Source organism: Triturus cristatus, chromosome 5_2, assembly GCF_964204655.1.
Source record: "Triturus cristatus chromosome 5_2, aTriCri1.1, whole genome shotgun sequence".
NCBI classification, from domain to species: Eukaryota; Metazoa; Chordata; class Amphibia; order Caudata; family Salamandridae; genus Triturus; species Triturus cristatus.
Window position 1 is genome coordinate 1,061,298,102 of NC_140588.1, and position 25,387 is coordinate 1,061,323,488.

At 50.0% G+C, this 25,387-nt stretch overlaps 1 protein-coding gene and 1 long non-coding RNA gene across 2 annotated transcripts in view; one reads left to right on the forward strand and one right to left on the reverse strand.

Moving 5' to 3' along the window:
* Positions 1-23,750, reverse strand: part of LOC146829666 (uncharacterized) — a 102,995-nt gene extending 79,245 nt beyond the window's left edge. The window contains exons 1-2 of the long non-coding RNA XR_014962033.1: positions 23,696-23,750; positions 12,438-12,530 (exon numbers count right to left, since the gene is read on the reverse strand). This is a non-coding gene — a long non-coding RNA (uncharacterized LOC146829666). The remainder of the gene's footprint in view (positions 1-12,437; positions 12,531-23,695) is intronic.
* The window catches only part of NALF2 (NALCN channel auxiliary factor 2), a 679,874-nt gene that overhangs the window by 68,497 nt on the left and 585,990 nt on the right, over positions 1-25,387 (forward strand). The gene's annotated exons all lie outside the window — the stretch shown is intronic.

Sequence of the window (25,387 nt, forward strand, 5' to 3'; positions counted from 1 at the left end):
GGCAATGAGGAAGAGGCCCACCTGATCTCATTTGCGAGGAAGCTCAAGCTACGCCGCAGGCCCCAACTGACGTGTGTGGTGCACGTGGCAGGGACGGAAGTGCAAGCCGTGATTGACACGGGAGCCACGGTGATTGTAATAGGCCTTCAGCAATACAGACGCCTGAAACCCCGCCCGCCGGTGCAGCCGTCCAAGACAAAGATCTACGCATATGGAGCCGACACCCCCCTGCCTCTAAAGGGGAAGATAACGGTCCCTGTCAAGGCCGATGAACATGAGGTGATGACGACGATCCATGTCATCGACAGGGAGGCGGACACCCTCATAAGCAGTCACACGGCAGAAGACCTGGGATTAATATCCTTTGCAAGGAGGGTACAGACTCACCAGGTAGAGGAGCTGCTCAATCAGTTCCCGGAGTTGTTTCGGGGCCTCGGGCGCATCAAGTGCGACCCAGTGAAATTGCATATCGACAAAACGGTCGTCCCTGTCGCGTTGAGGCACAGAAGAGTCCCTTTCTATCTGCGGCCGCTAGTGGAGAAAGAACTGGACAACCTGGAAAAGCTTGGCGTTATCGAGAAAGTATCGGGCCCGACGCCGTGGGTGTCCCCAATGGTCATAGCGGAGATACCAAAGCAACCAGGAGCGATACGACTCTGTATCGACATGAGGCTTCCCAACAAAGCCATAAAGAGGGAGCGGCACATCACGCCCACAATGGACGACATCATAGCCGATGTAAATGGATCTAAGTGGTTCTCGAAGATCGACCTCAACGCGGGGAACCACCAGCTCCCGCTGGCCAAGGAGAGCCGCTACATCACGACCTTCAGCACCCATCTAGGGCTCCGGAGGTACAAAATACTTCACTTTGGGATATCCTCGGCGGCGGAGGTGTTCCAGAACACCATACGGGAGATGCTGTCGGGACTCCCAGGGGTGTTGAACGTGAGCGATGACATCCTCATCCATTTGGCAACAGCAGCCAACCACTACAGACATCTCCGCAACACCCTAGCGCGCCTCCAGGAGCATGGAGCCACCCTCCATAAAGAAAAGTCCCAGTTCTTCCAACCGTCCCTGGAATTCTTCGGCTACATCTTCAATCAGGAGGGCATCCAGGTAGACCCGTGGAAGTCTCAGTCAATCAAAGACGCGCTGCGCCTACCTCGCCAACGGAGGTGCGCAGTTTTCTAGGCATGGCGACGTACTGCGGGAGGTTCATCCCTGAACTGGCTACGCGGGCAGAACCCCTCAGAGCCCTCACCAAGTCGGACGCCCAGTGGCAGTGGGGACCAAAGGAGGAAGAGGCGTTCCAGGGTATCAAAGATTCCCTCCTGGGAGAAGCCACGCTGGCATACTTCGACCCCGCGAAGCGGACGGAAGTATTGGTCGGCGCCAGCCCCATAGGGCTCGGCGCAGTGCTGGCACAGGAACGAGAACCAGGCCGATGGGCCGCCCTGTCCTTCGCAAGCAAGTCTCTCACGCCCACCGAAACACGGTATGCTCAGATAGAGCGAGAGGCACTTGCTATCAAGTGGGCCTGTCACCATTTCCACTTGTATCTCAAAGGACAGCCGTTCACGATGGTAACTGATCACCAGCCACTCGTGCCACTCTTTAAAGGAACATCGCCGAATCCCCCACCTTGCATCGAGAGGTGGGCAGTCCAGTTGCAACCATACGAGATGGAGGTGGTGTACCGACCTGGCGCCAAGAACCCGGCCGATTTTTTTTATCACGGCATCCAGACAAGACGGCCACGTCGGAGGACGAAGACGACACTGACCAGTACGTACATCAGGTGTCGGCGGCAGCCTGCCCGCTGAACATGACCCTAGAGGACATAAATGAAGCGGCCCTGACTGACGGGGTGTACACCCGGACGCTGAAGGCAGTGCAAGAAGGGTCATGGGCACACTTCCTGAGGCAAGCCAACTCCTGGGGCCCGGGAGAACGGGAACAGACAGCGAAGATGTGGCAGATCAGGCACGAACTCAGTGCCACTCCTGATGGGATCCTGCTACGAGGGCCTCGGCTAGTAATACCCCAAGCATTGCGACAGAAGGTCACGCAGCTAGCCCATGGAGGGCACCAAGGGGTCACGAGAATGAAATCCCGGATGAGAGAGAAGGTCTGGTTCCCAGAGCTAGAGAAGATGGTAGAGGAGTATGTGAGACGGTGCCCGCTGTGCCAACTGACTGGGGGCACAGAACGGCCTGCGCCGATAATCACAGAAGACGCATGCACTGCCCCGTGGTTGCAGGTCAGCGTAGATTTCGGGAGTTTTCCGGGGGGGAAACACACCCTTGTCCTCGTGGATGGGTATTCGAAATACCCCATAGTGGAGATAGTGTCGTCCACGGCATTCGCACAGGTGGGACCCATTCTTGAAAAGACATTTGCCATGTTCGGATTTCCGGAAGAAATCCGCAGCGATAACGGACCGCCGTTTCAGGGAGCTGAATTTGCCACGTTCCTTGCACAGAGAGGGATACGCCATCGACGCATAACCCCCCAATGGCCGCAGGCCAATGAAGACATAGAGCATTTCATGCGCACACTGAACAAGGTGTTCCGGATCGCAGGGGTGGAACAGGCCGACCCCGAGAAACGCCTCCACGAGTTCCTGCGGGAGTACAGAAGTTCTCCCCACTGCACCACCCAGAGGAGTCCATGGGCCCTGATGCTCCATGGCCCGCGACGAGATCTACTCCCCACGTGTCCCGGCTGGGCGCCGCCCCCGCTGAGAGAGGAGGAAACACAAGACTGCTGGACCCGCCGAAATGACCACGCGAATCACCGGCGGCACGCCACCGAAAGAACAATCCGCACGGGGGCCACCGTACTTCTACGGGACCGCCGTCCCGGAGGAAAATTCAGGACCAACTACGAACCTGGGAGCTGGACAGTCACCGCCAATCAGGGGACCATGGTCGCCGCCCAAAGGGGAGGCGAAGAAGTATCCTGCAACGTCTCGTGGTTCAAAGAGATACCCCAGGACCGTCCCATGACCGCTACGGAAGGACTGGCAGCCACCCCACCCCCCACCACACCGGGGGGGGCGAGGACATCGTGGGCCCCACGGCCAGCCCTACCCCGGCCGGCGGACCCCTCGCCAGTCCATGCCTGCGAAGTTCGCCCAGGAGATACCACCTGAGACCCAACCCAGGGCCCAGCCAGAGACTGAGAGACTTTGCCTGCTGAGGGGTATCCAGAGGCGGCGGACGAGGGACACGCAAGTAACACCACCTGTATACCTGTGCAAGCTGGGTGTAATGATATTGTTCTGTAAAAGGGGGGGGGGAATGTTTTGTTTTGGATAAAGTTGGATAGGGATGTAATGTTTGACGGTCCAGTGTTCCGACCGCACGTCATCCGCAGGCCAGGCGTGGCCTGCGGGAGCCAATAAAGGGAGCCGGCCCGCTCGGGGGCGAGGTCTCCGACTGTATCCCATGTGTGGCCTGCATCTCTATCTGCCGCTCCGCGCTGCTGTGCCCCCGCGCTCCCCACCTTAGGCCCTGCGGCCTGGAATATCACACCCCCCTCACCCTCTAAGACATGCCACTGCATGTCTAGCAGAATGCGTACAATGGCATGGAATAAGAAATACTTAAACGCTCGGGAAAACCACTCTGCTTTACCGATCAGGCCCCTGCAGTGTAGGGGGGTGGGGGCCAACCGTCTGGGGCCTACATCGAGTCCATTCTGGGGGAGGCGGGGTATCATTTTGCATTACGCCACTGGGAGGCACTGCATATACTGTTCCTTATTAACCATCTTGAAATGAACTCTACCAAGGTGGGGGGGAGGGAGGGGCAGTTTCGTTTCCTGCAGTGTAGCACAGGGACACGAGTTACCGTGGACCTTCGGTACACCTGGCTAACCATGCATGGCTCTGAGACACTTTCACCGACACACTTGTAGCAACCAGATTTACTGTCAAGCCAGAACGACTGGGGGTGTTAGAATGGTCACAATGGAAGGCCCTAGGGTATGTTACAACTCAAACTAATTAAGAACAAGCATTGGCAAAGAAACAGGTCTTGCCTTTTTTCTGAGAGTGCCAAGCTACTGGCTTTGCCAATGCTTTTTTGTAAACCATTATTTAAAAAAAGAAAACAAATCAAAAAAATGGACAAAAAGCAAACTTATACCACTGTGTATCTCAAAACTGTACACTGAATTCAATGTTTTCAATCTTTATAAATAGAACAGTTTACATTTCAAATACTTTCCACTCAGGAAATTCTCAAAAGAATTTAAAAACAATAAGGACATGTTAACCCGTTCGTTGCGTGCATCGGCCAACGGCCGTCGCGAGCACTACCTCTGTAGTGCTGCGCACGTCTGTTGGCCGACGCGGCCCCGCCCGCGCACGTAAACGTCCGCACCGCGGCGGATTCTATGACGCGCTAAAGGGGTTAAAACAAAATGCTTGGCAAACCCTTTATTTACTTCACTGGGGACTCAGGTATGAAACCTGCTCCAGCCAATTGGTCCTCTGCAGTAGCCCATGGAGAAGATTTATGGGCCCCTAGGAGAAGAGGCATCTCCTTTTCAGTCATGCTAATTATTCCTTCTGACTCAAACGCCAACTGAGTGCAACATCCAACCCCCCCCCCCCCCCCAGCACCATAAAAGCCTTTGTGAGCCAACACATGAGCTTTTGTACAATATGTGGAACATAAGGGATAAAGCAAACACAACCCTTTAAGGTCTGCTCTTTAGTCATACCCTGGAAAAACACATCTGTTGTTTGGCTTTTACAGACAAGCTGGGAGGTGTGGGGAGCCACACAGGGGTAGAGGGAAGAGGGGTATATGGGGGAAGCATCACACAAGGGCTAGAGGGAAGAGGGGTATATGGGGGAAGCATCACACAAGGGATAGAGTAAGAAAATGCATGAACTCTCAAAGCGTGTTGAATGAAAAAAAGTTGTTTCGTAACTGTGAGCTCTGGAAAGATACCAGTCAGCCAATCTAAAGAATGGTACAGAGGCTTTGCTCCAGAGGCGGGACAAACACAGGAAGAGAAAGTCAATCCATCAAATACAAAGCAGGCAAATTAAAGTTACACTTAAGCAAACCAATAGCAAGCTGTGGGAAAACCCTAAGCCTTCTGTAAGCTGTGGGCATGGTCTGTAAGAAGCTTTTCACCTAGAAACAGCTAAAAGCTGTTTGGTAGTTGAGACCCAAAAACCTCCAAGGATGCAGTTGTAGAACTATGAGACAAAGTGAAGTGAGTTGCGTTGACAAACTCTGAAAGGAGATGGGTGACTTCTGTGAATCACATGACTCGTTCCGCAGAAAGTTCTTCAAAACAGCGACTGCCCCTAGTGCTTTTGCTGTCTCGCGGGGCTGTGGATTGGAAAACTGAAAAGGTGTGTTATAGGATTTCTTTGCCGTTGTTTGTAAAGAAAGGCCTGAAATCTAAGCATCTATTTTGACTTTAGGTGGATCCCTCAACAGTGTCCACTATAGGATTCCGGGGTGTATCTGACCCTCATTTTCAATTTCCTCATCTTCTCACCACCTATGCCTTCAGGGTCAGTGCATCCTTCTGCATCACTGGGCTAGCTTCCTGTTGATGCCACACTCCTCTTGATGTCGGGGTGTGGATACACCCACCTCCCAGGAGAGTGGAGACCCTCTGGAAACAGGAGCACCATCTCCTACTGGCCACTGAGTTGTCCATTACTATGAATGAGTCTGTCAGTGCTGACCCCTGAACACAGGAAACCGGCTGCCCCTGACCCTATCAAAGGGTCAAGACTCTGAAGAGCACCCAATGACAGAGCAGAACAAAGAGTTATTTCACACTGATCTGGAGCAGAAATGACAAAGGCTTTAAGGAAACGGCGCAAAAAGATGAAACTATGTAAAAAAACAAAAATGGCTTTAACATAGTAGCTTTCCAGTGACCTACCCAGGATCCTGGAAAGTGTGGGACTTTGTTTCTTTATTAGTATTGAACCTACACCTGAAAACAAATCTCTACTTTTGTTCGGCAATTATCACATCCTTCTTTTTGTGCACACCTCCAGCATGTTACCCAGAGGTTCATCCTTCCCAATCACTGACAGGTGCCCCTCCCCCTCTCTACAAACCTGGGGTGTGTTTGATTCATGCACCAAGCACTGAACCCTGAACTGATCTTGTTGAAAACCCCAGGCACACCCCTTCTGGCTTTAAGTCACTGATCTGTATGTATCGATGTATGTGAGTATGCATTAAGCGGCAACCTAGCCACGGGCATCGTAGAGCTATCAAGCCACTGGACAGGATCATGGCACAGGATCTTTTAAAGGGCTGAGGGGAAGGGCTAGTACAATCTGCAAGGGGGAGGGGTCTTCTGTCTATTGTCAACCACTGGTGACCCTATCACTATCCTCCAGGGCAGTGAAGGACCCCAACAAGATGTGTGTCAGCCCCATGTATCTAATGTAGAGTTCCCCCAACCCTTAATCAGGGATACCCCATTACCCCCAAAGAAGTGACTGTGGCCCCTGTTCTGAGACCTGCCATGGCCCTAAGTGGCGATGCTCTGACCTGGAACAAGCAGGGTCCATAGAGGGAAGGTTCTAGGTGGAAGTCTCAAGCTCTTCCAGAAATCCCCCAGCACTGAGCACGCCGCATCCTTGGACTTTGATGGTGGCCCCGGCTGTGACCGCGACATGACCAGAGATCTATGCATTTACCAAAGAGTGGCCTCCAGCTCCCTGGGCTTCCTTAAAATGTGCCCCAGATCAGTTTCCATCTCTACTCAGCATCACCTACAGTCACCTACCCTTTCATCCAAGGCTTCTCTGATTTAATGTAGGCCTTTCTTACTCTTAACTCGAGTTCTTGAAATGGCACCACAGCCTTTGTCTAACACCGATTTCAAACAGCTGCATCTCACTCTTGTGAGGCACATTCTCAGTTCTACCACTGTTGACATGCAGTTCCTCCAGCTTGTCTCTCCCTTCCTTGCCCGTTCCACACTCATTCTTTTGCCAAGCTCCTGGGCTTGTTGCCCCTATAACACCTACCATGGAGCATTTCCCTGCTACCCTACTAGAGGTCCTCACAGGGATCAACCTTTGTCATGACATTAAGCAGAAAAATACCACATCCCCTTTCCTTTGTAGCAAACATTTGAACCCCACAGGTCTCCACACTGCCCCACCATGCACACATTAGAATAAGGTGATCAGCATGTTTTGGTAAATATTGACAATGATTGTTCCAGTTTGAGCATCCTCATTCTCCGTGGTTGACGTCCATGTCAGGAGGCGTCCATAACCAGAGCCAACCAATGGAACCTTCTCCACTGCGAACGAGACAGGGTGTCAGCAACTTTATAATCCAACCCGTGTATATTAATTACTCTGAACATTGTCGTTGGACAGATATCCTAATACAAATACACTCAGTAGTGATTAAAGCCTTCTAAGGACGCCCTGTTAAATAGGATTGCTGCTCCTTCGGGTCCTCATTCAAAAAAATGCCCTGATGCCGGAAACATCTATTACAACGCAGGCATTATCACATACTGCCTTTACAATGCAGTCAGTACTACGACTGCGACGTTACCACAAGTTCTATTACAACGCAAGTCATTACACCGACTTGCTTTAGGGAATACGGTGTTGGACTGGTGTTCGATTTTAAGTCCAACATCTTCCCTACTGATACACCGACTGTAGTTAGAATAGTAATTTAAATTATTCCAAAGTCCAGTGCTTCCCTAAGCAAGTCATTGTAATAACTTGGGTTGTAATGGAACTTGTGGTAACGACACAGCCGTGGTATTGACTGTGTTGTTAAGCGTTAAACCTCATGTGGTTTTGGTATGCATGATAACAGATGCTATTCCCTGAGGCTAACAGCATTGTAGGACTTGGCCTTTTTTTGGCTAAAGTTCCCCAAACCTTTTGCTTTCCCCCTAGACCTTTTTTTCTGACATGGTGTCGCCAACTTAGATGCTTTGGGCACTTTGCCACTGTTAATCAGTGTCGAAGTAAAGTCCCTAGTAAAGTGCACTATGTGTGCCAGGACTGGTAATGCAACTGCTACTAGTAGGCATGTAGCACTAATTGTGCCACCCACACAAGTAGCCCTAAAGAGGGAACTCCGGTCTGCCACTGCAGTACCTGCGCACAGTTTGTTAAACTGCCATGTTGTTCTGACAAGGGCACCCACTTGCCAGACCTTACCCTTCCTTTTCTATGCACATCAGACACCCCTATTGTAGGTCCAAGGTACCCCCTGGGCAGGGTGCAGTGCATCTGAAAGGTAGGACATGTGCTAAGGTGTGTACCATGTTTTGACAGTGAAATAATCTTCATTTTGTTTTTCACTGTTGAAAGGCCAACTTGCCCTTAAGATAGAATGGGGAGGCTGTGTAATATGGTTTCCAGCCTATCTTCCCAAAGGCTTAAGATGGAGAGGTGAAGTTTAGTGTGCCTGAACTCACAATGTAATAACACATCTTTTTATGAAGGTGGTTTTTGCATTGCAGGTTTAGAAGCCACTCTTTTAGAAGTGGCCGGGTTTTTGTGCTCTAACATTTCTGTGTGTCTCTGCCTGGTTGTGCATTGATTGTCTGGATTTGAAAGTGATAGGATCTGGGGGATTTCTTGACCCAGGGGAGGAGGTGAGACAGCAACAGGCTGACCTTCTTCTAGAGTGTAGGGGGAGGAATAGCCCCTAGAGGTGACGAAGCCTGGGTTGCTGCCATAGAACAATGGTCCCATCTCCTGTTGAGTGATTGAGAATCCAGACCTCCACTAATCAAAGGAAGAAGGTGTCACTGGCAAGGAGGCACCCAGAACTGGTTTGAACAGGGGTCAATGCCCCCCTGAACACAAAGACTTCAAAGACATATAGGGGTATAACTACGAGAGCTGAAGCCCCTGAACTTTGGAGAAATGGATTGACCAAGTTTGAACAAGACTGAAGCTCCTTCGTGGTCAAGAGGAACCTTTGCCAAGGAAGAAACAACTGAAGAGAGTGAGACTAAAGGAAAGGACTGAACCTTGCGCTGTGTTCTGGGGTTGGCCTGCAGTTTGCTGTTTTAACCAAGGGGAGGCTAAAGGGACTTTGCTGTGTGCTGTGTCCCCCTGCTTGAAAGGACTTTGCTGTGTGCTGTGTCCGAAAGTAACTTATCCCCAAGGACCCGAGGTGAGCTGGCTCCCTGTTGCAGAAACTCAGGAATATAAAAGTTTCCAGGAGCTTCTCAGCGATGCTGTGTGGGTGTGCTTTTTGCTGCCTGATAACCTCGTAAGAAGTGCCCTGTGATCGAGGACACCTGGAGTTCAAGTGAGTCTCAGCGATGCTGTGTGCGTGTGCTTCGTGCAGCCTGAGACCTTCGTGTGGAGTGCTCTGTTATCGTGCACCCGAAGCTCAAGTGAGTCTCAGCGACGCTGTGTTCGTGTGCCCTTTTGCAGCCTGAAATCTTCATAGCATTAGCAGCCTGGACCGGGTGCCCCAGAGGAGCTGAGCTGCTGGCCCAAGCCCACCATTGCCAGAGCGGGACCTCAAACCAACCTCATCGAGGGAGGGCCCGAGTCCCACTGCCTGGAATTCACAAAGATTGCATCGGCGGCCCAAGTCGCTGGAAGGGGAGAGGAGAGCGAGGTTGAGCCCCCCAGGTAACGTGTGTCAACGCCTGGGGCGGGGTGCGGGCTCAGAGGGAGACGCTCTCAGCCTATCCCATTCCTGCAGCGCGAGCCTCTGCTACGGCTTGTATCGCAGCCCGTACTTGCCAAAGTAGTGGCAGTGGCGGGGCCGGAGAGCGGAGCTGCACTCTTTGTTTACACCATACCCGTGTGAGGGCTACTGTTAACAGAGGCTGACTGCGAGTCAGCACAAGTGGCGGAGAGACCGCCTAAGGCACCGTGATCGGTGCTGGAGTGTATTACGCATTGCATTGTTTCTGCATACCGAACTACCTGATTAGTGTATTACGCATTGCATTATTTCTGCATAATGAACTACCTGATTAGTGTATTACCTTGCATTGTTTCTGCATAATGAACTACCTGATTAGTGTATTACGCATTGTATTATTCCTGCATAAGGAACTACCTGATTAGTGTATTACGCATTGCATTTTTTCTGCATAACGAAGTACCTGATTGTTGCGTTACACATTGCATTATTGTTACATTGTAAAGTGCCTGATTCTAGCATTACGAACTGCATTATTGTTGCATTGCAAAGTGCCTGATTCTAGCATTACGAACTGCATAGTATTGCAGTAGGACTGCAGTGGAATGTTTAGAAGTGCTTATTAATATTGTCAGAACTTACAAGGGCTGGCTGGCCTAACAACTGGCCAGGAGGAATATTACAAATACACATATGTTGGATTTATTTCATGTGGTCTTATCGTATATCTCTTTATATAAATTTATACTCATTTTTATGATACTCGTGTGGAGTCCATTTGTGGTGTCATCATTGGGTTGCTGTGAGCATGGTTGCAAATACTTTATACATTTGCCTTGAAGTTAAGCCTGGCTGCTCGTGCCAAGCTACCATGGAGGTGAGCGGGGCTATCTGAGAAGGTGTCCTTCCTTTCCCTGACGTGGAAACGAGGGTTCCTATTTGGCCTAAGGTACCTACCTCAGCCAACCAGGGATCCCGGGTCTAACAAGCATATGTGTTCTCTAGTGAAGGGTTTTGTTCACTGTTTAATTTGAGCCAGTGGTATTAAGTGCTCGGCACAGGCACGGAATAGTCAACACCGGCGCTTATGACAGTCTGCCAAATGGTGGCGCTGTCTGTCCTATTTACAGATTAGCACAGCAGTTGTATATTCATTCAATATACATAACAAATGGCTAATACCTCCCACCCAAGCCATTCTTATAGCTTTGGGAGCCTGAATTAATCTTAATTGTCACACTTGTAGGAGTGTGATGGTTAGTAGTTGAGTTTGTAGTATCCTTTGCAGCGCTAGCAGGGGCAATGGTTAGTGCAAGTTGCAGTGAGCACTGGCACTTATATCTTTACAAATTAAGCACTGATTATATTGGGTAGTAGTTGTCTAGATCCTGTTATGCATCCGTGGGGAGCATGACGCATGTGTGAGTCTTGATGGGCATGGTCTCATTTCATTCATCTGGAGTGTACATTTGTCCATTGCTTGCCTCCGGGAGGCTGCTATGTTTGGAGGTCGATTCACCCATTATTTGGATTTGATACTAGGCTCTGTCCATGTGATAAATGTACCTTATTATAGAGCAATTGGTTTGCCCATTGGTAAGAGGATAAGGTAGACCATTCATTATCAGAAACCTCTACCTCAGGTGAGCTGGGAGCAGGCACCATGTGATGTGGTTCTCAAGCCATTACAATTTCACTAAAATGTATCTGCAAAAAGAATCACCCACAAAATGTAGGGGACCACCTTAGTCCTATCCACTATCCTGATGTTGTACGGATGGTCTTTTCGGAAGAACCATCAGTGTCCTCCGAGCCGAGAGGCTTTCTCAGCTGGTCTGCTGGTCACTGAATGCTCTCTGCACACCCTTGAACTTCCCTTCTTGTCCCTTTTCTGCCCAGAAACGAGAAGTTCTGCAAAGGATGAGTGACATGTACTGAAGCCACCTTTAACTGAAATACCCTTCGCAAAAATATGCTGACCCTCTCAAGTATTGTGCATGGCACCGCACCAAACACCCCATCAGCATGGCCCTGTCCACATAAATCTTTCCTCCAGACTGCATGGCCAGCATCTTGAAGTCCTCCGGGTGCCCAGGCAGCAGCTGGACTGCTGACTTGATGTCGCCTTTGGCCATCTGTGTCCCTGCGGAGCACTTCCTCACGCGTTAGACTATCCCACCTCACTGTCTTCCAGGTCCTTTAACTCATTCACCCAGGGGGCGGGAGGTAGGGGGGGGGGGGTCACAAGACCCCAAATATGTCTGCCTTTTACTTTAAAACTGGGCAGGACCGCCAGTTTTCCGGTTTGTCTTGGAGCACATGGCTCTCATGCAGACCTTTGTATGGTGATAAAGACATGGCTTCACTTCCTTCTTTACCGGAGCTTGCATCTCTTATGCCTCTCTCTGTCCTTTTCTGTTTTCTTTCCCTTGTCTTTTTTCTAACTCTGGGCCTCTGCCTCTTCGTTGGTCCTACACCTTCCACCACTGGTGCTGCACTTTCCTGAGACCCCTTTCTATCCAACCTCCGGCCATGGGCGGGGCTGGCTTTACTGTGGCAGGTGCTGAGACGCCAAGGCCCGGGGGGGTTGGAGGGAATTGAGGTGCCACTTGCACCCTGATAATGGCTGACTTTAACTATCCAATCAAAAGGAAAGTGCAGGTGAGGGCATTTTCCTTCTTTGTTTAGGGCCCATGACACACTGTCTCACTCCTTCCTCCATTTCTCCCTGCCAACTGGCCCTCTGGCCCCACCTCTGTCCTCCACACTGACTCTACCCACCTCTCTGGAGCTCCAGTTTGTATATAATGTGATGTCGCTTTCATCCATCTATTCCAGCTCTGGGCTTTTCTTCCTTCAAGGCCTCTCCAGTCCCTGCACAGAGTAAAACAGAAAGGTGATGGGGCGAATGCTGAACTCAGTATCAGCCACTGGTAGCTACCCTGGGCCACATTGCATACCACTGTATTTTGCCCTCTATGCCACTCAGACAAGAACCACCCTCATGCTGAACACACCTGGTCCTGCTCCCCTAGGAACAGTCCTGGCCAGGTTGTCTCTGAACAGGAAAGAAGCAACCCCAGACCAGCTGCAGCCTTTTGGGCCTCGTCAGTGAGGTGCAGCCGGATTCCTGTGGCACAGTAAGTGTGGGACCCACACCTGGGCACACCTATTGTCCTGAGTAATTATCAGTGGCTGGGATTAACTCAAGCATCCCCCATTATTTTTTTTGATTTCCGCAGTGCAACGCCCAGACACCGGTCCCCTGCTTACTTTGCCACAGGATTAAATACATAGATGCATAGACTAGATAGATAGACGGAAGGACAGACAGACAGACAGACAGACAGACAGACAGACAGACAGACAGACAGACAGACAGACAGACAGACAGACAGACAGACAGACAGACAGATAGATAGATAGATAGATAGATAGATAGATAGATAGATAGATAGATAGATAGATAGATAGATAGATAGATAGATAGATAGATAGATAGATAGATAGATAGATTTATATTTGGGTAGACATAGACAGAGAGACTACAGATAAAAAGATGCATTGATTAATAAGTAGATGGATATATAAAAGGACAGACAGGAAAATAGACAAATAGGTCCATTAGTAGACGAATAGATGGACAGCCAGGTAGATGGATGGAGAAACTGCTAGATTAATAGGTTGATGGACTGTTAGATAAATAAATGCAGATACAGATAGCTTTATAAAGAAATAGGGATAGATGAGCCGACGCACAGGTGCATCACTGGGTAGAGTCAGATGGATGGATATATAGATAGAGACTTGGGGCCTGATTTGGAGTTCGGCAGATGGATTACTTCGTCACAAATGTGACGGATATCCCATTTACAGTATTAAAAGTGCCATTGCATATAATGCACTTGTAAGACAGCAAACAAGGTACCAGTCATGTTTGTGATGGAGTATCCCTCCTATGAACTCCAAATCAGGCCCTTAGACAGGTAGATAGATGAGAAGTTTCAGTTTTTCTAAATTTCATATTGATCTTAACAAGATCAACAAAATTACTAAATTAAAACACCCTCAGAAATATCATACAGAATTAACAATTTATTCATCTAAAAATGTTTTTAGGAATGTACAACTCTCATAGCCATCAGCCACTCTTGGAGGGTTGTATTTGAAAGACAATTCTTTAGAGCTGATCTTACATTAGAATGTAGAAACATCAGCCAAAGGTATCCACGTGTGAGATTTAGCAACACGGGCCAGGCAAAAGAACATGTCTAGCTTCCGGAATCCCTTTCATAGGAAGTGCATATATACATTGTCCCAGATTTACGAAGGTATTCCATTGCCCTTGCGTCATGCAAGGTGGCACAAGGGCATCGCACGCCCTTAAGTGACATTTACTGTGCCGCGCGGAGCCACCTTGCGTGTCTCTGTGTGGCGTAGTAAATCTGGAGTAACACAAGGCAGAGCAAGTCGCTGCCTTGTGTTCCTCTGCCATGGGGAGGTGTTCCATGGGTGCAGCGTGGGTGTTCCCAAGCATCCACCCATGGTTTGGGCGCATTCCTAGATTTATCAACACTAGTACACCTGGAAATGTGTGAAAATGCTACACCTTCCCAGGAGAAGCGTAACGAGGAGAAATATTTAATTCTACTAGTTTTTTCTAACTTTCGAAGTGTGCTGCATTCTGTAGTACAAGTAGAAAGAGGGAAAAGGATCACCTTTATGCAAGAAGATGTCCCTTGCAGCATAAAAACAATCCTGGCTGTAACACAGGCACCCTTGCACTGTGGTGCACCCTTGCACTGTGGTACACCCTTGCATTGTGGTGCACCCTTGCACTGTGGTACACCCTTGCTCTGTGGTGCACCCTTGCACTGTGGTGCACCCTTGCACTGTGGTGCATCCTTGCACTGTGGTACACCCTTGCATTGTGGTGCACCCTTGCACTGTGGTGCACCCTTGCACTGTGGTACACCCTTGCACTGTGGTTCAAGGATGCCTGCACTGGCGCGAGGCAGCCACCAGTGCACCAGCGCAGAGAGAGAGCAGGAATGCACCATATCGTAGTAGAGAAGACACATTCCTACCGCCGTCCTTTCACACAGCGCAGCAGAGTGTCTTGGTGCGTTGCACTGCGTCAAATGTTAGTAGAGCGGCCCCATTGGTCGGGTCTGAGGCCTTCCCACTTCCCTGTATTTTTCAGCTACAGAAACCCCCAGTCCTAAGACTTAGAAACAATCTATGTAAAAGGTGTCCTTCAAACATCAGCAAGTATCTGTGCATTATTCTCGATATCGCTGCTTTAGATACCACATTCAAATTCACCAGTTTCTATCTTCATTCAGACTTCCAGCTTTTTTATTCACAGCTTTCCATATTGTAGATCTGGGTCTGAAAGCAAAGCCTGCAGCCATGAAGCGTGGATTTACAAGCCTTACTATAATTTTCAAGCACTGAAAATGTGACAGAGTAATTTGCTGCCACCTACCTTCTTATTATCTCCCGATCTAAGGGATTTTCACCAGCCTGGGCCATTTAAATCCCACCAAGGGAGAGTGGCCCCAGTGCTTTATAAAAGGAGCCAGCTCTTCCAGGCTCGAGGGAGGGGCTTGTACCAGTAAAGGACTTTAAGATTATCCGCTCTACTTTGTTAAGAAAAATATCCTTTAAAGCGACTCTTTGTATCCCATATGAAAGGGCGGTGGGCACCTTTGCCTTGTAGGTGTGGAGGAAATGTGTAAGATCTCTCTTTCCCATCGAAGGATGAAACTGTTTAAACCTACACCATGACTTACTGCTGCTGGTGATGCGTGTTCTTGATGAAGCCGGGATCTGGGATTCTGAGATATTATCAGTCCCAAATAGGTGTAATGACTTACTTTATCAAGTCAGAGATGGAGTGACTGACGGCCTAATTTAGATCTTGGCGGACGGGTTACTCCACCACAACGGCGATGGATAGGATATCCCGCCTGCTGAAATATAAATCCCATTATATCCTATGGGATTTATATTTTGAGGGGCGGGACATCCATCACCGTTGTGAGGGAGGAGCCCGTCCGCCAAGATCTAAATGAGACCCATCGATATGTTGGACTCGGATAGGTTTGAAGTGATTACACAGAAGCTGGCCTCGAACAGAAGGTGCCAATGACAGAGCTCAGCCGCCCGGGTTTATCACATCCACCCACAGAAGGGAATAAACTGACATTTCGATCTCACAGTAACGCGCAGGACCATACCAAAAGACGCGAGCACCTGGTGGTAGATGCAGCCCATTCGAAACCTGGCACAGCATTACATGAACAGTGGAAATAATATATAACTTCAAACCATACTGAGCCAGAAGGTTTGTACAGCATTGTTACAAATAGCACCGGTTAGGAATGGCGCATCAGCCCTCCAAGTAGTAATTCTGTTTCTTCCTGGGTGGTTGAACCAACCCCAACACAGAAGCAAGCTCCGAAAACAGGAAAAAGACAGAAGTTCAAGTAAGGGTTGTCCCAGGGTCACCGCCTCCTTTGGACACTTCATGACCCTATTACTCAAAGGAGCCATTGCTTGTGGGTTGGTCTTCGGCACATAAAGATGTGAAGGTCAGGGGGCATGGATGGCAGTGCGCGGAGATTTTGCTCATGTGATGGGTACATTCCGATCGTAAGTCATGTGCAGGCATCCGAACCCGTCAGATGACTTAAGATGGTTCCTGAGACCTCAATGTATGGACTGGGAAGCCCTCAAAGACGCCCTTCGTGTAAAGTCCCACGGTAGTTTCTTTAAAACATGTTTAGCTGTTCTATCGAAGGCTGCTAACAATGATTGTTCTCATGAGGTCTACGATAGGGTTACTCAACTCGCTGTAATGCTATTTCTATTCATTTTATGAGGGTTTTTAAGGCTTGTCAATCCTTTTATATCTTCACATGGACTGCCCAGGTCACAGGCCTGTTAGTGCTACAGAGGGCGCCTGTCAGATCCTCATAGCGACCGCGACTCTGGCAGCAGAGACCACCAATCCCACCACTACTACTGCCATAGAGAAGGGTGACACGGTGTAGGGGCCTTGACACCTATGGGCGTTTGTTGCGCTCTATAAATTTTGCTCATATCATATTATATCGTATTATATCATATCATATTGTATCATATTGTATCGTATTGTATTGTATTGTATCATATCGTATCATGTCATATGGTGTTTTATAATATCGTATCATATCATCTCATATCATATGGTATGGTATTGTATAACATCGTATCGTATCATATCATATCGTATCATATAATCTCATATCATATGGTATAGTATTGTATCATATGGCATTGTATCATATGGTATTGTATAATATCATATCATATGGTATCATGTCATCTCATATCATATTGTATGGTATTGTATCATATGGTATCGTATCATATTGTATCATATCAAATAATTTCAGCGGAGAGGTTTAGGCAGGAACCTCATCTCTTCGGAATAATCTTCAGAGGCAGAACAGAGATATCTGTATAAGAAAAAGAAGAACAAGAATGAACTAATCTGCCCATAGTGTGTCACGGAGGGCTATACGTGCATAATCGAAATATATGCACCTAACTAGAACCTGACAGTGGCCAACGGGGATCTTCAGAAGACCATGTCACCCCCACTCGCTTACGTCACGTCCCAAGGATATTCTGCATATCCAGAAAATATACTCCTAGCATCGAACAAGATGTGCATTCTTAAGGAATAGTTCAAACCTATGTCCAGGCTAATGTTCAACAATGGAAAAGTATAGTTTCCAGAGTCTAACTACACTTACTATTGCTAACCAGAACTTAGTAAGTCAAGTGGAAATTCTAAATAGTCATAAGAGACTGGCATAGATGTGTAAAACTTTCTCATCAGCAGTTGGGAATCCATCGCTGAGAGAAGAAATGGACATTTGCAGAAAGTGGTGGAAACTCCAAGGAACCAGTTTGACCAGCAGGGGCCCAGTTGTATATTAGACACTGCCTCTTCCTCTTGCAAAATATTCCGTACTCTTGTGTGAGTTTCTTATGGAATTGTCTGGTATAATACCAGAAGACTCAGTATGCCGGGAATTGCAGTTCCAGAGTCTACGAATGCATACCGTATCACAGTAAAACACAGCCTACTGGGTACTGTAGTTCCAAAATCTACAAATGCGTACCCTATCACAGGAGATTACAGCCTGCTGGGTACTGCAGTTCCAAAGTCTACGAATGCGTACTGTTTTGCAGAAGAACACATACAGCTGGGTACTGCAGTTCCAAAGTCTACGAATGCGTACCCTATCACAGTTGAACACAGCCTGCTGGGTATTATAGTTCCAAAATCTACAAATGCGTACCCTATCACAGTAGAACACAGTCTGCTAGGTACTGTAGTTCCAAAGTCTACAAATACGTACCGTATCACTGGAGAACACAGCCTGTTAGGTACTGCAGTTCCAAAGTCTACAAATTCGTACCCTATCACAGGAGATTACAGCCTGCTGGGTACTGTAGTTCCACAATCTACAAATGCGTACCCTATCACAGTCAAACACAGCCTGCTGGGTACTGTAGTTCCAAAGTCTACAAATACATACCGTATCACAGGAGAACACAGCCTGTTTGGAACTGCAGTTCCAAACTCTATGAATACGTACACCTATCACAGTTGAACACAGCCTGCTGGGTACTATAGTTCCAAAATCTACAAATGCGTACCCTATCACAGTAGAACACAGCCTGCTGGGTACTGCAGTTCCAAATTCTACAAATGTGTACCCTATCACAGGAGAACAGAACCTGCTGGGTACTGTAATTCCAAAGTCTACAAATGTGTACCCTAGCACAGGAGAACACAGCCTGCTGGGTACTATAGTTCCAAAATTTACAAATGCATACCCTATCACAGTAGAACACAGCCTGCTGGGTACTGTAGTTCCAGAGTCTACAAATGTGTACCCTATCACAGGAGAACACAGCCTGCTGGGCACTGTAGGTCCAAAGTCTACAAATGCGTTCCCCATCACAGGAGAACATAGCCTGCTGGGTACTGTAGTTCAAAAGTCTACAAATATGTACCCTATCACAGTGGAACACAGCCTGCTGGGTACTGTAGTTCCAAGAATTTCGAACACTGCACCAGCATCTGCAGCTGTGAATGGGCAATGCAACCAAACATCCCCTTTCTGCCAAAGACCAACACTGCCTACAAGTTGTCTCCTACGTTGAGGGAGGCATCTGACTCTATCAGATTGTGGTGCATCACACATGTATATCTACTTCTTAGGCTAAAGACCCTTCCTTGGCCCCAAAAGAGGTCAAGGGACTGTTACAAGTACAGACGGAGCAAGTCCTTTGATCTGGACCTCAGGCTGTAGAGAGCTCCATGGGCTCTGGGCAGTAGGGACACAGCTGATCCCGATCCTATAAACCGTGGGACTTTTTAGAGCTTCTGGGCTGCAGGGCAGAGCAGTCAAACATCTTAAAGGTGCCTGGACTAAAGAGAGCTCTAAGGACTGCTGTGCTGTATACAGGGTGCAAACCTATAGAGACTGCTGTGGACAGCTGCACAGTACCGAGACGGATGCAAACAGAGCAATTGATGGACCAAATGTGTAACAATGTCCTGCATTCACCCCAGTTCCGATAAATCCATCGTTTTGATCTGTCTACTAGGCCTCAAGCCCAGGCACTGCTGGGCAGTCTGCAATGAGGCATGAAGGCAGAGCAGGCCACTACCCCATGCTCTGCAGGCCTGCACAGCACTGACAGACTGCACTGCAGCATCAGGAAGAGCAGGTCCATGCCCCATATGTCCCATGCCTGCACAGTGCCGGACAGGGGGAGCAGGTTCATACCCCATGCCTGCACACTGCCGGACAGGGGGACAGGTTCATACTCCATGCCTGCACAGTGCCGGACAGGGGGAACTGGTTCATACTCCATGCCTGCACACTGCCGGACAGGGGGACAGGTTCATACTCCATGCCTGCCCAGTGCTGGACAGGGAGAGCAGGTTCATACCCCATGCCTGCACAGTGCCGGACAGGGGGAACAGGTTCATTCCCCACACACCCCATGCCTGCACAGTGCCGGACAGGGGGAACAGGTTCATACTGCACACACCCCATGCCTGCACAGTGCCGGACAGGTTCATACCGCACACACCCCATGCCTGCACAGTGCCGGACGGGGGGAACAGGTTCATACCGCACACCCCCCATGCCTGTACAGTGCCGGACAGGGGGAGCAGGTTCATACCCAACACACCCCATGCCTGCACAGTGCCGAACAGGGGGAGCAGGTTCATGCCCCATGCCTGCACAGTGCCAGACAGGGGCAACAGGTTCATACCCCACACACCCCATGCCTGCACAGTGCCGGACAGGGGGAACATGTTCATACCACACACACCCCATGCCTGCACAGTGCCGGACAGGGGGAGTAGGTTCATACCCCACACACCCCATGCCTGCACAGTGCCGGACAGGGGGAACAGGTTCATACCCCACACACCCCATGCCTGCACAGTGCCGGACAGGGGGAACAGGTTCATACCACACACACCCCATGCCTGCTCAGTGCCGGACGGGGGGAGTAGGTTCATACCCCACACATCCCATGCTGCACTTTGCCAGACAGGGGGAGCAGGTTCATACCCCATATGCCCCATGCCTTCCCGTGCCGAGCAGACTGCACTGCAGCATCAGGGGAGCCAGTCCATATCCCACACGTCCCATGCCTGCACAGTGCCAGGCAGACTGCGCTGTAGCATCAAGGAGAGCATATTGGTACACCGCAGCCCTCAGGCTTATAAAGCCTAGACACACTGTGCTGCAGGATGCAGGATGCAGGCAGAGCAGAACCCCAGGCCTACAGAGGGACCCATGGACTGATGGCCTCTCATTGACGCCCGCCCCTTCAGTGCATGGCTTCTCTGTGCTAATCTTAATGAAGAGATCTGAGCAGGGACAGGTGCGGTGCTTGTTACTGTGAATTATGCAGGCTGCTTGTTCCCCTCTAGCTGCCTGTGCGCAATCAGAGGCGGTCCCGGAGAAAAAAGAGGAGCCGTAGTTCCTGGAAATGACGGCGAGAGTGAGATAGAATGACAGAAAAAGAGAACAAGAGAGCTGTGGGGGCAGAAATAGAGTGACAGACAAGGGCGCGAGAGACACACAGGGCTTCATTTACCAGGCCCCTGCACCGTCGGAATTTCACTTTTAGTGACGGACCGGCGTCGCACACTGCAGGGCCATATCTACAAGGCCACGTACAGCCACCCTGCATGTCTTTTCATGGCCTTGTAGACATGGCCGGACTGGCCGCAGCGGGTACCGGGCGTTTACCGGGTGGGCCACCAGGGTGAGGCCATTTTTGTTACATGGCCATTTTTGCAGCTTAGCTGCAATATCGGCCACTGTAACAAAATCGTCAGAAACCGGCCTTGGCAAACAGCTCGGCCGCACCACCAGCACACGTTGCTGTGTTGCTTCGCCCTGTGTTAGGGAGGTGTGCCCTGAGTGTTACGGTGTGTGTTCCCTTGTAACACCCATGTTTTTTGACACATTCCCAGATTTACGAGATTTTGCAAACCTGGGAATCTGTCAAAAGCCTACGCCTACCCAGGGAAGGCGTAAGGGAAGGTGCAACGAGAAGAAATAAAAAAAAAATCCTCTTTCAATGTGTGCTCTGTTCTGCAGCACATATGGAAAGAGGGAATCGCCTCCATTGATTGTTTTTGTGCAGGAAGGTGTCCCTTCCTGCACAAAAATAATAATTTCCCCGAAAACGCAGACACACTTGCACTATGGCACAAGGGTGCCTACGTTGGCATATGGCAGCCATGTGTGCGGTGGCGCTGTGAAAGTGGACAGGAATGTGCCGTGTCTGATAGATACCGCCCATTCCTGCCCTTTTATTTTGATATAGGACAGTGCGGCAGGAAGGCTTGTGGCGCTGCCCTTCCCTAAAAGATTGTAAATGAGGCCCTACATTTCTGGGGTGGACAAGGACAGCCTTGGGGGGAGCCGAGCCCAGGGTCCAACTTGGCTCTAACAGACAAAGCACGAGCCGAGCCATCAAAAGATATAAATCAGGCAACGGATGTCATGGAAAAGTTGATAAAAGATTTTAAAATGGAAATATTTAAGAATACCCCTATGAAGAGGATGCCACAAGCCGCTTTTCAGCGAGGAGCACACTACTCCCGAACCCAAAAAGGATTTGTGGTGGATTAGTATAATGAAATTTGAGTTAATTTGAGCAGTGGACATGCAAGTCTTTTAATTGGATTGAAAAGGATAATGGGGGACAGAAGATGGAAGAGTCTAGAAAGTGTTTATTCAGGAGATCATAGTAGTAAGATGAGATTTGGGATGAGTCAAAAGAGTGATAGGTGAAGGAAGAATTTAGAAGGGTTGTTTGGGAGATCATAGTGTTAAAATAAGGTTTGGGGTGATCCAAGGAGGTATAGAGGGAGGAAGAGTCAAGGAAAGGTTATTTTGGAGATCATAGTAGAAGAATGAGTTTTGGGACGAGTCAGAGAGTGGAGGTCGAGGATATATTGAGAGAGGTATAGGGTGAAATATAGGGTAGTGCATCGGAGACAGGCAAAGTGCGAAGGAAGATTATTTTATATTATCTGTATATATAAGTGAGATTTTTGCATAGCACAGGTCCTGTACTCAATTGCGCTCTCAAACTGGAAAGTTAAAGAAAATTATACATAGTGAAGTAAAGCAATGGGCCGTGGATCACACCATTCATTCAAGTGTATACGCTGGGATTTGAACATGAGGGATATCCCACTACCCCCCCCGTGCAGGCCCCCGTGCAGGCGAAGTCAGTGGCCCGTGCTGGCCACTCAGCGAGCGTGCGTGCCAGCGAACGATAGAGATCTCCGATCAAGGCTCAGCCCCGCCACCCCAACTTGGGTGGCGGCGCCCTAGGCAGGCTTGAGTCCCCCTGCCCTGCTCCCCATGTCCCACATGCATGCCCCCCCACACATAACACGCGGAAGCAAGGGTGGTGCCAGATGCATGCTACCTTCCCCACCTCGCCCCCCAGGCCTCGACATCCTTGGCTTTCAGGCCACCCCCGGTAGCATCCGCTGGGAGCCTGGCTAGAGCGATAATACGGCTCCCTGCCTGGCTAATGCGGAATATCCGTAGGCAGGGGGGGGATGGAAAACCCCCTCCCTCCGGTGCCGCGCCAACTGCCCATAAAGCACGGTGCCCCGAGCGGGCACGGCCTACAAGCCACACTCCCTGCGGCCGCTCGCGAAACCAGGCTGGGGAGGATGTTTCACGTTGCCCGAAACCTCCCTCCCCCTAATCGTGCCTGTTGCCGCGGCCTGCTGAGAAACCCGTGCGGGGGTCTTAGGGCGCTGAGCGTAATCAGCAGGATGCAATGAGCAGTCACCCTGTGGTACCACCCGCCTCTTAATTGCACGGGTGGCCTAGCCTAAACTCACCCATGCCGCCATTTTGGGTGAAGAGAGGGGGTGGGGGGTGGGCAGGGGTAAAAGCCTCACCACATTCCGGTGACTCAGGAGCCCCCACCTCTCCAACCGCCGATACTCTGTGCACAAGGGAAAAGGCCCGTACAACGCCGCTACCCCCACAGAGGGCGCTGAACTACCGTCCGGGATACGGAGGGCACCAGTTGTCTCCCCAGCAAATGAGGCCCAGATGAACTTATTACCCTGTGCAATATCTAGGCCCCATGCGCATTGCTCTTGTGGACCGGGCCCAGAGCCGCGTGTCCTGTCTGCCCCCACCACCGACCGGAAAGGAGGGTGCCCTAGTCTAACGTGCAGGACAGTACCCGCAAAGCCAGTCGTGTCCCCTTTAACCCCCGGTCAGGAGCCCCCACGGGGCCGGGGGCAGCCCGGCGAGACACCGTACGTGCCTGATGGGTGCTGCTGTTCCCCCCCCCCCCAGGCGGCCTCCAGCCCTGGCCGGGCCGCCCAGCCCCTGATGCACTCTGATAGATGCTCGGACGAGAGGGGGGGGGGGGGCTTGGGGCAAGAATGCACTCACCGTGCAATGGATGCAGCAACTCCCACGGGACATGTCCAATCGGCGTCAGGGCGAGGGGACAAAGAGGCCGCCAGGTGGGCGGGGGAGGCATACATACCTCTCCCCTTCCCCCACCTTGGCCGGAAGTGACGCACGGGACCCCAAAGGGGTCACCGGACACTAGGATGTCCAGTGTGCTATCCTGTGGCACTAAAGGGGCTACCCTCCTATGAGGGTCCCCTGCGTGTTGGTCAGCCCGCAGAAGTGGCCAAGAGTTGTGAGCAGTGGGTTCCCAGAATTCTTGTTGTCAGTGTGGGTAGCTTTGGCCTGTTCAAGCCCTCACCTCTGGTTGCCTACCAGTGCTTAATTGGACCCTGTGGTTGGACCCTGTGGTTTCCGGTGCTCGGCAACGGTACCGGGGCTTATGATAGTCTGCCACATGGTGGCGCTGTCAGGGCTAATTTAGGTTTGATAACAACCTGGTAGCGGCAATGTGATGTGCAACCTGCAGTGGCCTCCCAACGAGAGCCCTGGCACTCACCCTTTTACAAATTAAGCACTGGTGCCTACCATACCTGCCCAGCAACGAGGCTGCCAGCAGCACACCAGTAGGCCAATAGGATAGCGATAGCACATGCCAATGGTACTGGTTAGTCTCATGTAGGACTCCTCCATGCCCCTTCCTCTGCGTGGGTAGAAGAAAGGTTGCGCCACAGAGGCCACTAGTGCCACTACGAGGAGAAGGGATCCAGAAGAGATCCAGTGCCTCCTCCATTCCTGGATCTGGTGATTACTCCAGTGGGTTGCCTGCCGGCAGGAGCGAGATGCTACTGCAAAGACCAGGGCGGAGCAGAGAAACTACACAGCTGCAAGAACCAGTGGCGCACAAGGCCACAAGCAGCAGGAGAGACGCTGTCTGTGCTGCTAGTCACTGCAGCAGTGTCAAGTAAAAGGCAGCCAGCAAAGAATGTGCATCTACAGCAGTGAGCAGACAGCATCACCAAGGTGGAACATTGAATGCACAGCTGCCAAGCTTTCAGATTGCTTACATGTGACGTTTCCAGGTTTGTGGGTGGTGGGCTTATGTGTAACATGTCAGTCCCACATATGTGACACTTTCAGAGCATAACTGTGAAGTTTTGTGCTTGCTCATGTTGCTCATGTTTTTTACTGAATAAAATCAAAGGGTAAAGTGACTTTATAGTTAGTGAAAATGCCAGTTAAAAATAAACATTTTGTGTTTTAAAAAACAGTGAATTCACCAGTTCTAGTTTACTGAACTAACTAGAACTTGTGCCCCTACCATGAACAGGGTTGTCCTCAATTATGTCATTTGAGATGTTATCAGTGATGTCATCAATGATGTCCTTGACCCTGTAATGAGTGATGCAATCTGTGAGGTCATAAGCAGAGCATGGTGGGAGACCCAGTTCTAGTTAGCTCAGGAAACTATGAATAGTGAATTTCAGTGGTTTATTGAGCTTAAAATGTTAAGTTCTAACTGACATTTTCACCGAAATGTAAAATCATTTTAACCTTTGCTTGTTTCCGTGAATTTTCAGGGTTTTTACGTAAAACCCTGCGAGTATCCAACTCCTCGCCACGAATGGCCTTCGGACATGCTTTTCATGGAGATGGGCCCAGGGCATGGCCTGCAGCCAGGCCCTGACCAACCCCTCCCCCCCCCTCCTTCGGGCAACTGACTCCCACCGT